Here is a 12,093-nt window from a genome sequence, read left to right as displayed (position 1 = left end):
TTCATTTACATTTAAAGTAATTATTGACAGGAAAGGATTTACTATTGATATTTTGCTAATTGTTTACTGTCTGTTTTGTAACTCTTGTTCCTCTTTTCCTCTCCTTTCTTCCTTTTGAAATTTGTTTTTTTGTACTAATATGCTTTGATTTCTTTCTCTTTGTTTATTCTCAATAGGAATTTTCTTTGTGGTTACTATGAGGCCCACATAAAACATCTTACATTTATCAGCCTATTTGAAGCTGATAACGACAGTGCATTTTTACTTTTCCACCCCTGCAATATCATGCTATTGATGTGACAATTCACATCTTTTTATATTTCTAAACCAAATATTTGTAGCTATAGTTATTCTTAATTCTTTTATCTGTAAGCTTTTATATTCAAATCAACAGTGATTTACATGCCATTACAGTATTACAGGTGTTCTATATTTGTCTGCATATTTACTTTTACCAGTGAGTTTTATACTTTCATATGCTTTCTTACTGCTGTTTAGTGTTCCTTCATTTCAACTTGAAGAATTCACTTTAACATTGTACCAGTTGCCAACCATTTAACAATTTAATTTACTGACATGAACATAAAATCAACCATTTTAAAGTATACAATACGGTGACATTAGTACACTCACAGTGTTGCACAATCATTGCCTCTATTTACTTCCAAACCATTCTCATCAACCCCAAAGGAGATTCCATGTACACCCATGAAGCAGTCACTCCCCATCTCCAGCCCCTGGCAGCAACCAAACACCTTTCTGTTTCTCTGGATTTACTTATTCTGGTTATTTCATGTTAATGGAATCATACAACATTTGATTTTTTGTGTCTGGCTTCTTTCATATAGAATATTGTTTTTTAAGTTTATCCATGTTGTAACATGTATCACTGCTTCATTTCCTTTTATGGCTGAATAATATTCTATTGTATGCTACATTTTGTTTGTTCATTTATCCACTGATGACATTTGTGTTGTTTTCAACTTTGGGCTATTGTGAATGAATTGCTTAACATTTCACCCCTATTTTCCTCATCTGCAAAATTGGGATTATAATCATTGATCTCAGGGTTATTGTGAAGACTGGAGCTAATAAGGGTCATGTGCCTGGCTCAATAAATAGAAGCTATTGGAATCGTTTTGTGTGTGTGTGAAATCAGAGAGAAAGAGCTATTAAAATAGGTCCTCAGTTGGTTTGCAGATAAGATGGATGTTCCTATATTTTTAAACCACTAAAAACTTATCAGTGCCTCTTATCTTGCCCCATCTTCCTATCCATATTTGGGTTAAAAATCTCATTTTAAGGTCTCCTTACTATTGGAATCATTCATCCTTTTGTTATTATCTTTACCATCTGCTTTCTTCTTTTCCTTCTAGTTTTATTCATTTTTTTCATTCATTCATTTATCAATAATTACCAGATTCAATTTTAGATCCTGGATTACAGCAGAAAAAATTAGACTCAGTCTGAGATGCCTTCCATGGTATTATATTCTGGGGTTTGGGGGAATGAGAGACTAAAAAAAAAATAAAAAACGAATGTATGAACCACGTGTCAGCTGGTGATATATGCCAAGAAGTAAAACAAAGCAGAGAAGTAGAATAGAAGGTTTAAACTAAGTCAGAGAGTCAAGATGGACCTCTTTGATGATAGAACCTGAGCAGAATCCTGGATGGAGACTATATAGTGTCTTTCTGAAATAAAGCTCCTGGGAGGAGAGAGGGAAGCCACTGGGCACCGACTAGAGTGACATGAGCTCACTTTCATTTTAGATGAATCATCCTGCCCACTGCCAAGGAATAATACCATTGAAAATTGTCATTTCTGTCTCCCTTCTTGGTTCCTTTTTCTGATTATTTTTTTCCCCATGAGCCCTTCCTGAAAGTTCACTTTCTTGTGGAGATCTTTCAGATTCAGTTTTGTAAGCTACCGCTGTCCTTTACTATTCACTCCACCTCTCAGCTCCTTAGGGAAGAAGGAAAATACTACACAAAGGAAGCTTTCACCACTGAATTTTCACCATCTCAACAGCCTCAGGTGACAAGGACCTGTGGCTGTAGGCCATTGCTTCCTTCCTGGTTCAAGGTGGAGACTTCCCCGAGTTTCATCTTGTAGGTGCCTAAGGTGTGGGAATTAGGGAGAAGCTTAGATTATTTTTCTAAAGTCTACCTTTTGTCTTTGCCCACATTCATTTCCTGACTAAATTTAGAAATAGGGAAAGGTTATATTTGGTAACAGAAGTAAAAGCTCAACAGATTTCCAGTTCTCCTGTGGCTTTGGATTTGGGAATTCTATAACCTAGTTCTCCCTCCCAAGATCCCTCTACTTTCTCCCAAGGGTGTGCCATCCATACTCAAGATAATGTGATACAGTGGAAAGAGTATTGAACTGAGAGCTAGAAGGGCTGAATTTTAGTGTGGACTCATACTAATATGCTGTGGCTTTGTTAACGGAAAGGTGTGTTCAAATAAAAAACAAACAGACCAGCCCTGAAAATTTCCTGAGCAGACAAAACCAGTTTAGTCATATAAGCAAAGCTTAATTTAGTTTATTTTGTAAGACTAACTTGACCTGGGTCATTTCTTGCTTATGCCTCTGAAAATCATAAGCAAGATTGAAACTATTTCTTGAGGTTGATTTCCCACTAAACCAATTCCTTATCATTTAAGAAAATTGTAATATTATAACCAGTCACTGTGAAGAATAACCAGTCACTGCTTTCCCTCCAGATACGCTACTTTATAACACTATACCCCAGGACCTCAGTCCATGTTCTGGTTTGAGTGCTCCTGGTCTGTAAACTTTTTGCTGTGTACACAAAAATCTTTTACTGGTTATTACTAATTAGCACTAATTTCAGTGGTTCATTGGCTTTATTTCCATTATATCTGAACTTTTCGTAGGGGGTAGAACAGAATGATAGTGAGTAATATGAGCTCTGAATTATCTTGGAAGATGATTCAAGAAACTTCTTAAAACTTAAGTAATTATGAGCTAGTAATATCAGACTAGCAAGTCTGAGTGTCTGTGAGTGTCTGGCTCCACAATGTATTGGTTTGTATGTCTTGGGTAAATTATTTAACCTCTCTGTGTCCTGTTTCCCTCAGCTGCTCTGCCTGCCATTACATTTCCTGACTTTGACCAACACGGTACACTTTTGAATCAGGTTTCTGTATGTTACAACCCTCAATCATTAACATGTAGTAAAAAAATAAAATGGTAGAGTTGATAAGTATCTGCTTAGATACGCTGTTACATCTCTGATTTCCCCTTCCACTAATCTCCTGTCTTTCGTGGCTTGTATTACTGGTCATCTTAGTTAATTAGGGCTGCTATAACAAAATACACCATAGACTGAATGGCTTAAACAACAGACATTTATTTCTCCTGGTTCTAGAGACTGGAAGTCTGAGATCAGGGTGCCAGCTTGGTTAGGTGTCTGGTGAATGGTCCTGGTTCATAGGTGGCTGCTTTCTGCTGTGTCCCCATGTAGCAGAGAGGGCTCTGCTTCCCTTCATCTCCATTCAAGGGCACTAATCCTGTCATGGGGACTCTACTCTCATGCCCTCATTTAAACCTAATTACCTCCAAAAGACCCCCCTTAAAATGGCAACACAGTGATATCAGGGCTTCAACTATGAATTTAGGGAATGTTCAGCCCATTCCACTGGTCCACTTACTCTTTCTTCTAGGCCTTTCCACTTGCTGTTCCTTTTGCCTAGAACATTTCCCCTCTTCCATATCCACGTATCTTCTCCCACTATAAGGGGGAAAGTATCTTTTCCCTTCTTCAGGTCTTTCCTCAAATATCATGTATTTCCTATCAGTGAAGCTCTTCCTGATCTCCCCATTTAAAATTACCTCCCATGGCTCTCTCTATCACCTTTTCCTATTTACTTTTGTATCATAGCATTTATCACCTTCTTTCATAGTTTGTATTACCCCAGAAATAGACTTTGTGCCAAGAATTCAAGTATTATTGGTTTCTTGGAAAATGATTCAAGAAACTTAACCCTGCTCAAGTGGAGAAAGAACTGGGGTAGTTTTACACCAACTTCCGTTAGTCTTTGGTTTTGGGCTGCCTGGGATTGGAGTGTTAATTTCCTGCTTCTACTCAAGTCAGTCAAATAATCTTTCTGTACTTTGGAAAAATTCCCTAAATAGAGAAATGCATATCTTTGTCTCTGGAATAGGAGGGAGCCCACCAAAGTGACGATGTAATATCCAGGGGTAGGGGTGGGGCATGTTGTATCTGGTATGCTTATGACATACCATATAGTTTATTAAGATACATCATATTTATCAAATAGCATATCATATATGTATAGTCCCTCTTCCAAAATGTAAGCTTTATGAGGGCAACTGCTTTTGTTTGTTTAGTCCTCTGCTGAACTTAGAACAGTATCTGGCAACCTGGCACACTGATGTTTAATGAATATTTATTAAATGAATGAATGATCTTGATCAGAGGTTTTAAGCTATAGGTTGTGACCCATTTAGCAGGTCATGAAATTAATTTAATGTTTCATGACCAGCAATAAAGGAGAGAAAAGACGAAGTATATTGCAGATAGTAAGGGTAAATACTGTTTCATGAAATATTTCACTAAATTTATTTAATATACATGTTATTATTAAATCGATTAAAATATGTCAATTAAATTTATATAAATTAAGTTAAATTTAAATTTAAACTAAAGTAAAATGCACTTTTTACTCTGGGTTGTAATATTTGACAATTACTGATTGATTTTTCCCATTTTAGAATTGAAACAAAATAGAGAAGAGAGCACAGACACTGTACAAGGATGTCATGCAAATGCACAAAGTGTTCTATATTTTTAGAATGCATGTGAGTTTACATGACTACCAACTTAAAATAGACTATTTACTATTTGGTCAATATATATGAACCTCATGGTAACCACAAACCAAAAACCTACAACAGATACACAAAAAATAAAGGGAAAGAAACCCAAACATAATACCAAAGAAAACCATTAAACCACAAGGGAGAACACCAAGAGAAGAAGAAACAAACATGGAACTATCAGAACAACCAGAAAAATATTAATAAAAACTTCAGGACCAGAGAGCTTCATAAGTGAGTTCTACCAAACATGTAAACAAGCACAAGTACCCATCCTTCTCAAATTATTCCAAAAAAACTGAGGAGAAAAGAATTCTTCCAAACTCATTATTTGGAAATGCTAGGCCAGCATTACCCTGATACAAAAACAGAGAAAACACCACAAAAAAAACAATGACAGGCCAATATCTCTGATAAATATAGATGCAAAAATCTTCAAGAAAATATAAGCAAACTGAATTCAATAGTACATTAAATGGGTCATAAACCATAATCAATTGGAATTTGTTCCAGGTATATAAGGATGGTTCAACATCTGTAAATCAAGCAATGTGATACACCATATTAACAAAACAAAGGATAAAAATTCTATGATCATCTTCATAGATACAGAAAAATCATTTGACAAAATCCAATATCCATTTATGATAAAATCCCCCAAAAAGTGCATATTTGGTGAAAAGCTAAAAGCTTTTATTGAGTAAGGATTCCCACTGTTGCCACATTTATTCAATATAGTATTGGAATTTCTAGATACAGAAATTAGGCAAGAAAAAAATAAAGGTATCCAAACTGGAAAGAAGTAAAATTGCCATTATTTGCAGATGACATGATATGTATAGAAAACCGTAAAGACTCCATTAAAAAACTATTAGAATTAAAAACAAATTCAGTAGTCACAGGATACAAAATTAACATGCAGAAATTGGTTGTATTTTTATACACTAATAATCAGCTATCAGAAAGAGAAATTAAGAAAACAATCCCATTTTAAAAGTGCATCAAAAGAAATGAAATACATAGGAATAAATTTAACAAAGGAGGTGAAAGACCTGTACGCTGAAAGAAATTCAGTAATGAAAGAAATTGAAGACAACACAAATAAATGGAAAGCTACACTATATTCATGAACTGGAATGAATTCTACTGTTAAAATGGCTGTAATACCCAAAGCAATCTACAAATTGAATACAATCCTTATCAGAATACCAATGGTAATTTTCACAGAACTAGAAAAAAGAATCCTAAAATTTGTATATAACCATAAAAGATCCTGAATAGCTAAAGCAATCTTGAGTGGGGGTATCTTACCTCCTGATTTCAAACTATATCACAAAGCTATAGTAATCAAAACCATATGGTATTGAAATGAAAACAGACACACAGATCAATAGAATAGAATAGAAAGCCCAGAAGTAAACCCATGCATATATGGTCAGTTAATCTATGACAAAGAGGCAAGAATATATAATAGGTAAAAGAGAGTCTCTTTAATAAATGGTGGAAAAACTGAACCCTACATGCAAAAGAATGAAACTTTGTCACTATCTTGCACCATGTGCCGCAATAAATTCGAAATGGGTTAAAGACTTGAATGTAAGACCTGAATCCATAAAATTCCTGGAAGAAAACATAGGCAGTAAGCTCTTTGACACTGGTTTTAGCAACATTTTTTTGGACCATGCTTCTCAGGGAAAAGCAACAAAAGCTGAAAAAACAAATGGAATCACATCAAACTAAAATGCTTTTTTACAGTGAAGAAAACCATCAATGAAACCAAAAGCCAACCTACTGCATGGGAGAAGATATTTGCAAATCATACATCCAATAAGGGGCTGGTAGCAGAAATATAAAAGGCCTTATACAACTTAATAAAAAAAGATCTGATTTAAAAAAATGGGCAGAGGATTTGAATAGACATTTTTGCAAAGAAGACATACAGAGACCAAAAGGCCCATGAAAAGATGTTCAACACCACCAATCAACAGGAAAGTGGAAATCAAAACCATAATGAGATACCCACCTCATACATTTCAGGGTGGCTGTTATCAAAAAGAGAAAAAATAACAACTGTTAGCATGGATGTGGAGAAAACAGAACCCCTGAACACCAGTGGTGGCAATGTAAATTACTATACTATGGAAAATAGTTTGTAGGTTCCTCAAAAAACTAAAACTAAAAATACCATACAATCCAGCAATTCTACCTTTTAGTATTTATCTGAAGAAAATGGAAATATCAATTTGAAGAGATATATGCACCCCTGTGTTCATTGCAGCATCATTTACAATTTACAGTTGCCAATATGTGGAAGCAACTTAAGTGTCTATCGATGGATGGATGGATAAAGAAGATGTGGTACATATATACAATGGAATATTATTCAGCCACAAAACAGAATGAAATCCTGCCATTTGGAACAACATGGGTGGACCTAGAAGGTACTATGCTAAGTGAAATAAGTCAGACAGAGAAAGACAAACACTACCTGTTTTCACTTCCATGTGGAGTCTACAAAACAAAACAAAGAACAAACATACCAAAATAGAAACAGACTCAAAGGTACAGGAAACAAGCTGTTGCATACTAGAGTGGGGAGGGCTTGGGGATTGGTGAAATAGGTGAATCGGATTAAGAAGTACACACTTTCAGTCATAAAATAAGTAAGTCATGGAATACAATGTACAATATGGGGAATATAGTCAACAATATGGTAATAACTTTGGATGGTGACAGAGGGTAACTGGACTTATTATGGGAATCATTTTGTAATGTATAAAAATGTTGAATTACTATGACCACACCTAAAACTAATAGGTTTGTATTGTATGTCAAACCCACTAGGAAGACTAAAATAAAAATGACAGACAATAAAGTGTTGATGAAGATGTGGAGAAATTGAAATCCTCAACATGGCCAGTGGGATTGTAAAATGATGCAGCTGAAAATATTCTGGCAGTGCTTCAAAATGTTAAACATAGTGTTACTATTTGACCCAGTTCCATCCCTGGGTATACACCCAAAAGAAATTAAAATATGTCCACATAAAAATTTTTATATGAATGTTTATAGAGGCATCATTCATAATAGCCAAAAAAAGGAAATAATCCAAATGTCTATCAACAGAGGAATGGATTAAAAAAATGTGTTACAGCATAGAGTGGAATATTATTGGACCATAAAAGGGAATGAAGTACTGACATGCTATAACACAGATGAACCTTGAAAACGTTAGACTAAGGGAAAGAAGCCAGATGTAAAAGGGCAAATACTGTATGATTCCATGTATGTGAAAGGTCTAGAATAGCCAAATCCATAGTGACAGAAGATAAATTTGCGGCTGTCGGGTTGTAGGGGGAAAGAATGTGATTGACTGCTAAATGGTATAGGGTTTCTTTTGGGGTTGGTGAAAATGTTCTAAAATTAGATAGTGATGATGGTTGCACAACTCTGTAAATATACCAAAAACACTGAATTGTATACTTTTAAAGGGTAAATTTTATGTTATGTGAATTATCTCTATAAAGCTGTTATAATAAAAAAAAAACATTTTTTTCCCTCATTTTAGAGACTAGGAGAAAAAGGGCCAAAGAAGTGAAGGCATTTCCCAGGTCACAAAGCTGCACCCAGGGAAAGCAGACCCATAACATCAGAGTGCTTCTGTGAGTCTAGCAATTCACAGAAGTCTAGTTAGTCACTGGCAATTTAGTTTATGTGATAGAGACCTCCAGCCAGGTCTCCCTGGGAACAGAAGGAAACCTGATCCTTCGTAAACATCTGCAAAGCCAATTTGCAAACCGTGAGGATGTGGCATTTGGGTGGCTGAGAGACTGGCTGGACCACCAAATGGCCTCAGTAACAGCATCCCCCTGCCAGATTACCTGCTCCCTGTGCATTGGGAGGGGCTTGCGGGGTGGTCTGCATCTCAGTGTGAAACACTGTCTTCCTAGGCTTGCTTGCCTGGCCTGCTAACCACCTTCCATAGAGTCATGAAAAAATATTGATACTAGGGGGCCTTGTTAAAAGGGGCTTTCTTAAGAATTCTCTTTATTATCACTTAATTGCATTTTGTTTTTCTCAGCTCGGCAGCAAGAACTTTCCCTGAGCTTGTCTCTCTCCTTCTGTGTCATTAACTCCCTTCCACTGTACTTCCTACATAAAAGAAATAAGCATAAGTCATTTTCCTGACTTCAGAGCTTCAGGACTATGCTTCTAAGAGAACAGTGCTTCTAGTTATTGTCCTTGAGGTATTACATGGATTTCCTCTATTACCTGAAGTTCTGGGCTAGAGCCAAAGAAAGGGCTGTTGGGAGTGAGAACCAATGGCTGTACAGTCCGTGCTCAGCTCACTGCTGTCTCTCCTGAACCTCAGGTCACAAAGAAACATTTAGGAGTTTTGTGAAATACATTTCCAGCTGGGAACCATAGGCACAGTGGACCTCCGTTCAGTTGCCTCTCAAGGATGGGGTAGGGCTGTGCATAGGACCTGGCTTAAGCAAGCAAGCAAACAGGAAAACCAATTCGTTTGCAGAGATGGGGACAGGCAGGTTGGGCTATTCGGGAAGTGGAAATATACTCTGCAATTGTTGTTTCTTCCAGATATTATAAACACATTAATTTCAATGTTCACAAGTAGGTAGTGGAGGGAAAAGGGTAAAGGAAGGGAAGGGAGGGGAGGAGAGAAGAAAAAGGGGAGAATGAATGTATTTGTTTTACTTAACTGCGGGCCCACTGCCCTTGGTCCTCTGAAGCTGGCCTTTTTCAGTCTGGGGACCCAGGCCAAGTACTTGAGTTCCTGGCTCCTGCGTATATTTATCATAGGCATCCATCCACGTGGGGTCAGGGCTTCCCTGTTCTGGGGCACGTACTTGGAGCTGAGTGGGATGGGGGGCGGTGGGAGCAGAGAGAGGAAGCGTTGAAGAAGGGGTTTCAGAGGCGCGGGATCCTTGTCACACCCTGAATACATCATCAGCATCGCTGCCCGCTTAGCTAGAAAGTGAGAGAAGAAACAAAAACTACGAAATTATCATTGACTTGCTCTTTTTTTTTCTCTTTTGCTTTTTAAATTTTGAAGGGAAGGTGGATTCTCCCTGTCCAACATATGGTGTACTGAACAAGCTGCTTCCTCGGGGAGTGAGAAAAGCCACCAGCAGGGCTGGGAAGGGCTGAGGCACAGCTGTGACACTTGGCAGGCTGGGTGCTTCGCCAGCTGCTGCCAGTGAAACCGTGGCCAGCGGCTTCTCCTGGCCCTTCTCAGGTGCCCTCCCACCTCTAGGAGAACTTTCTTGGCTGAAATCATGACACCAACTCTTGTTCCATATGGGCGGCACGGTGTGGCTGTGAGCTAATCTCTACCTCAGCATTTACCTCTAGAGAAAGAGATCAGCTGGGCAGATGGCAGCATGGCTGTCCCCTAGCGTCTTCACCACATTCCTGCCTCCTGTTGCCTGATGATGCAAGAGCCAGACAGGTGCTTCACAGAAGTCCCCTGTGCCAGGGCTCCTCACGGGTGCAGGATGGGGCTGCTGAGGCAAACACATCCAGCCGCACTCAGACTGAAAGGCAAACACCACCGCTCACTGTGTATGTGCTGGGCTCTCTGTGGAAGCTCACGGCACCCATCTTCAACCATACTGGGGACAAAGTGTTTTACTTTTCCGTACTTGTGCCACCTGCCTTCTTTCATGAAGCATTTCAATGGGTGTAAGTTGCTCAATGCTCACTGGCCAAGTGGAAATTATTCCTTTGGCTGAGTCAGTTGGCTTATTGTCATCCTGAATTACAAAGGCCACAAGACCTGGATCGTCATGGAATTTTTACACTCTTGCTGGGAAGTGGGACTCCAGGAAATAATCCTTTTTGTAATGTTACAACTCTAATACTGCTATTGCAATTTAAGCCTATTCCATAGTTAGTTCAGGTTTCAATGTCTGATACAATGTCATTTCATATATATATAAAACAGAGACCATAAATGGCAGCCTGAAATTGAATGCAACTCATACACTTAAAAAAGAAAACAAAAAAACTGGAATATTTTACCATAAAATCTATACTGGCAGCTTTTCTTGAAAAACACTGTCCCCATGGTGCTTACACTCCCCACCCGTCAGTAGTCCACTTCCACTGAGCGTGGCTGTCCCATCACGCAGTGACCGCCCTCTTCAGTTCACCCCAGTCACCTCTGCTCCATTATCTTCCTGACACTGAAGCCAGCCACATATCAGTTATTTATTATTTCACTTGCATTGTCGCTTTTCTTAGACTAGAAAAATATTTTTCTGTTCCCAGATTGTGGTTAAAAATGAGCAAAAGAAAGTAAAACTGAAAGAGCCCCATGTTTCTAGGGAAACACATGGAAAGATTCTAATCTTTAAATGGAAAAGTAGTTTTTTATATCCAGACGTGCTTCACTGGCTCCTGTTGCCTCTGACTGTGTGTGCACGTGTGATTGCGGCCCCCAGCGCACCTGTTCCCTACACGCTCTCCACTCATTTTGAGAAGTCAGCTCAGTGCTATAGCTTGCCCTCTGTCTTACCTCCAGTCTTCTACCTCATTCCTTTTATAACACCGCAGAGGAACTAATGTCAAATGGTTTGAGAAAATAAGAGAACAGCTGTTTAAAGGTAAGAATTAGAATTCAGCCTGGTCATCAACAAGGAGTGAAAAGGAAATGTAGAGATAATAGGAAGTGTGTGTGTGTTCTTCCTTTTTGCTGACTGGTTAGAGAAACAAAGTGACTATATTTTGAAATTCACTATTAAGTCTCATAAAGGACATACTTTTACTTTTCATCATACACGGGTATACATGTTATGATCTGCATTGTTTTTCTTCAGGATCCACATGCAATAAGATTCGGCAAAGGTACTCAAGATGGTGACTCTGAAACCCTTCATTCTTACCAAAGTCTCTCCTTAGAGAGTTTAGGAAAGTACTTTGAGACAGAAGACAGTTTCCAAAACAAAGCCGGGAGATGTCAAATTCAGAAACTAGGTTTTTTTTTCCTGTTAGTAAAAAGCCAATAGAAGATGAGAGACTAGAAGGCAGATAGGATATTGAGAAGGGCAGATTTCTCATTAAGCATTTCCTCAGTGTCTACAAAACCTCCAGAAAAATGTCCTAAATCCCTAAGATACTGCAGAACACCCCCTACAGTGGATCCCCAGGGAGCTGTAATCCCTTCTTACCACTTGCCCCAGTAAATAGCATCTTAGTGAGCAA

General features: G+C 38.1%; 1 non-coding gene across 1 annotated transcript; it reads left to right on the top strand.

The window, feature by feature from the left end:
* The first annotated feature begins 4,733 nt into the window (after positions 1-4,733).
* LOC118912187 (U6 spliceosomal RNA) lies at positions 4,734-4,842 on the top strand. Its single transcript, XR_005024713.1, has one exon. It is a non-coding gene; the product is annotated as a U6 spliceosomal RNA (small nuclear RNA).
* The last annotated feature ends 7,251 nt before the right edge of the window (positions 4,843-12,093 follow it).

The sequence above is a fragment of the Manis pentadactyla genome, chromosome 2 (genome assembly GCF_030020395.1).
Source record: "Manis pentadactyla isolate mManPen7 chromosome 2, mManPen7.hap1, whole genome shotgun sequence".
NCBI lineage: Eukaryota > Metazoa > Chordata > Mammalia > Pholidota > Manidae > Manis > Manis pentadactyla.
The sequence above is the reverse complement of the archived record's forward strand: the minus strand, read 5'-3'. Positions and strand labels throughout refer to the sequence as shown.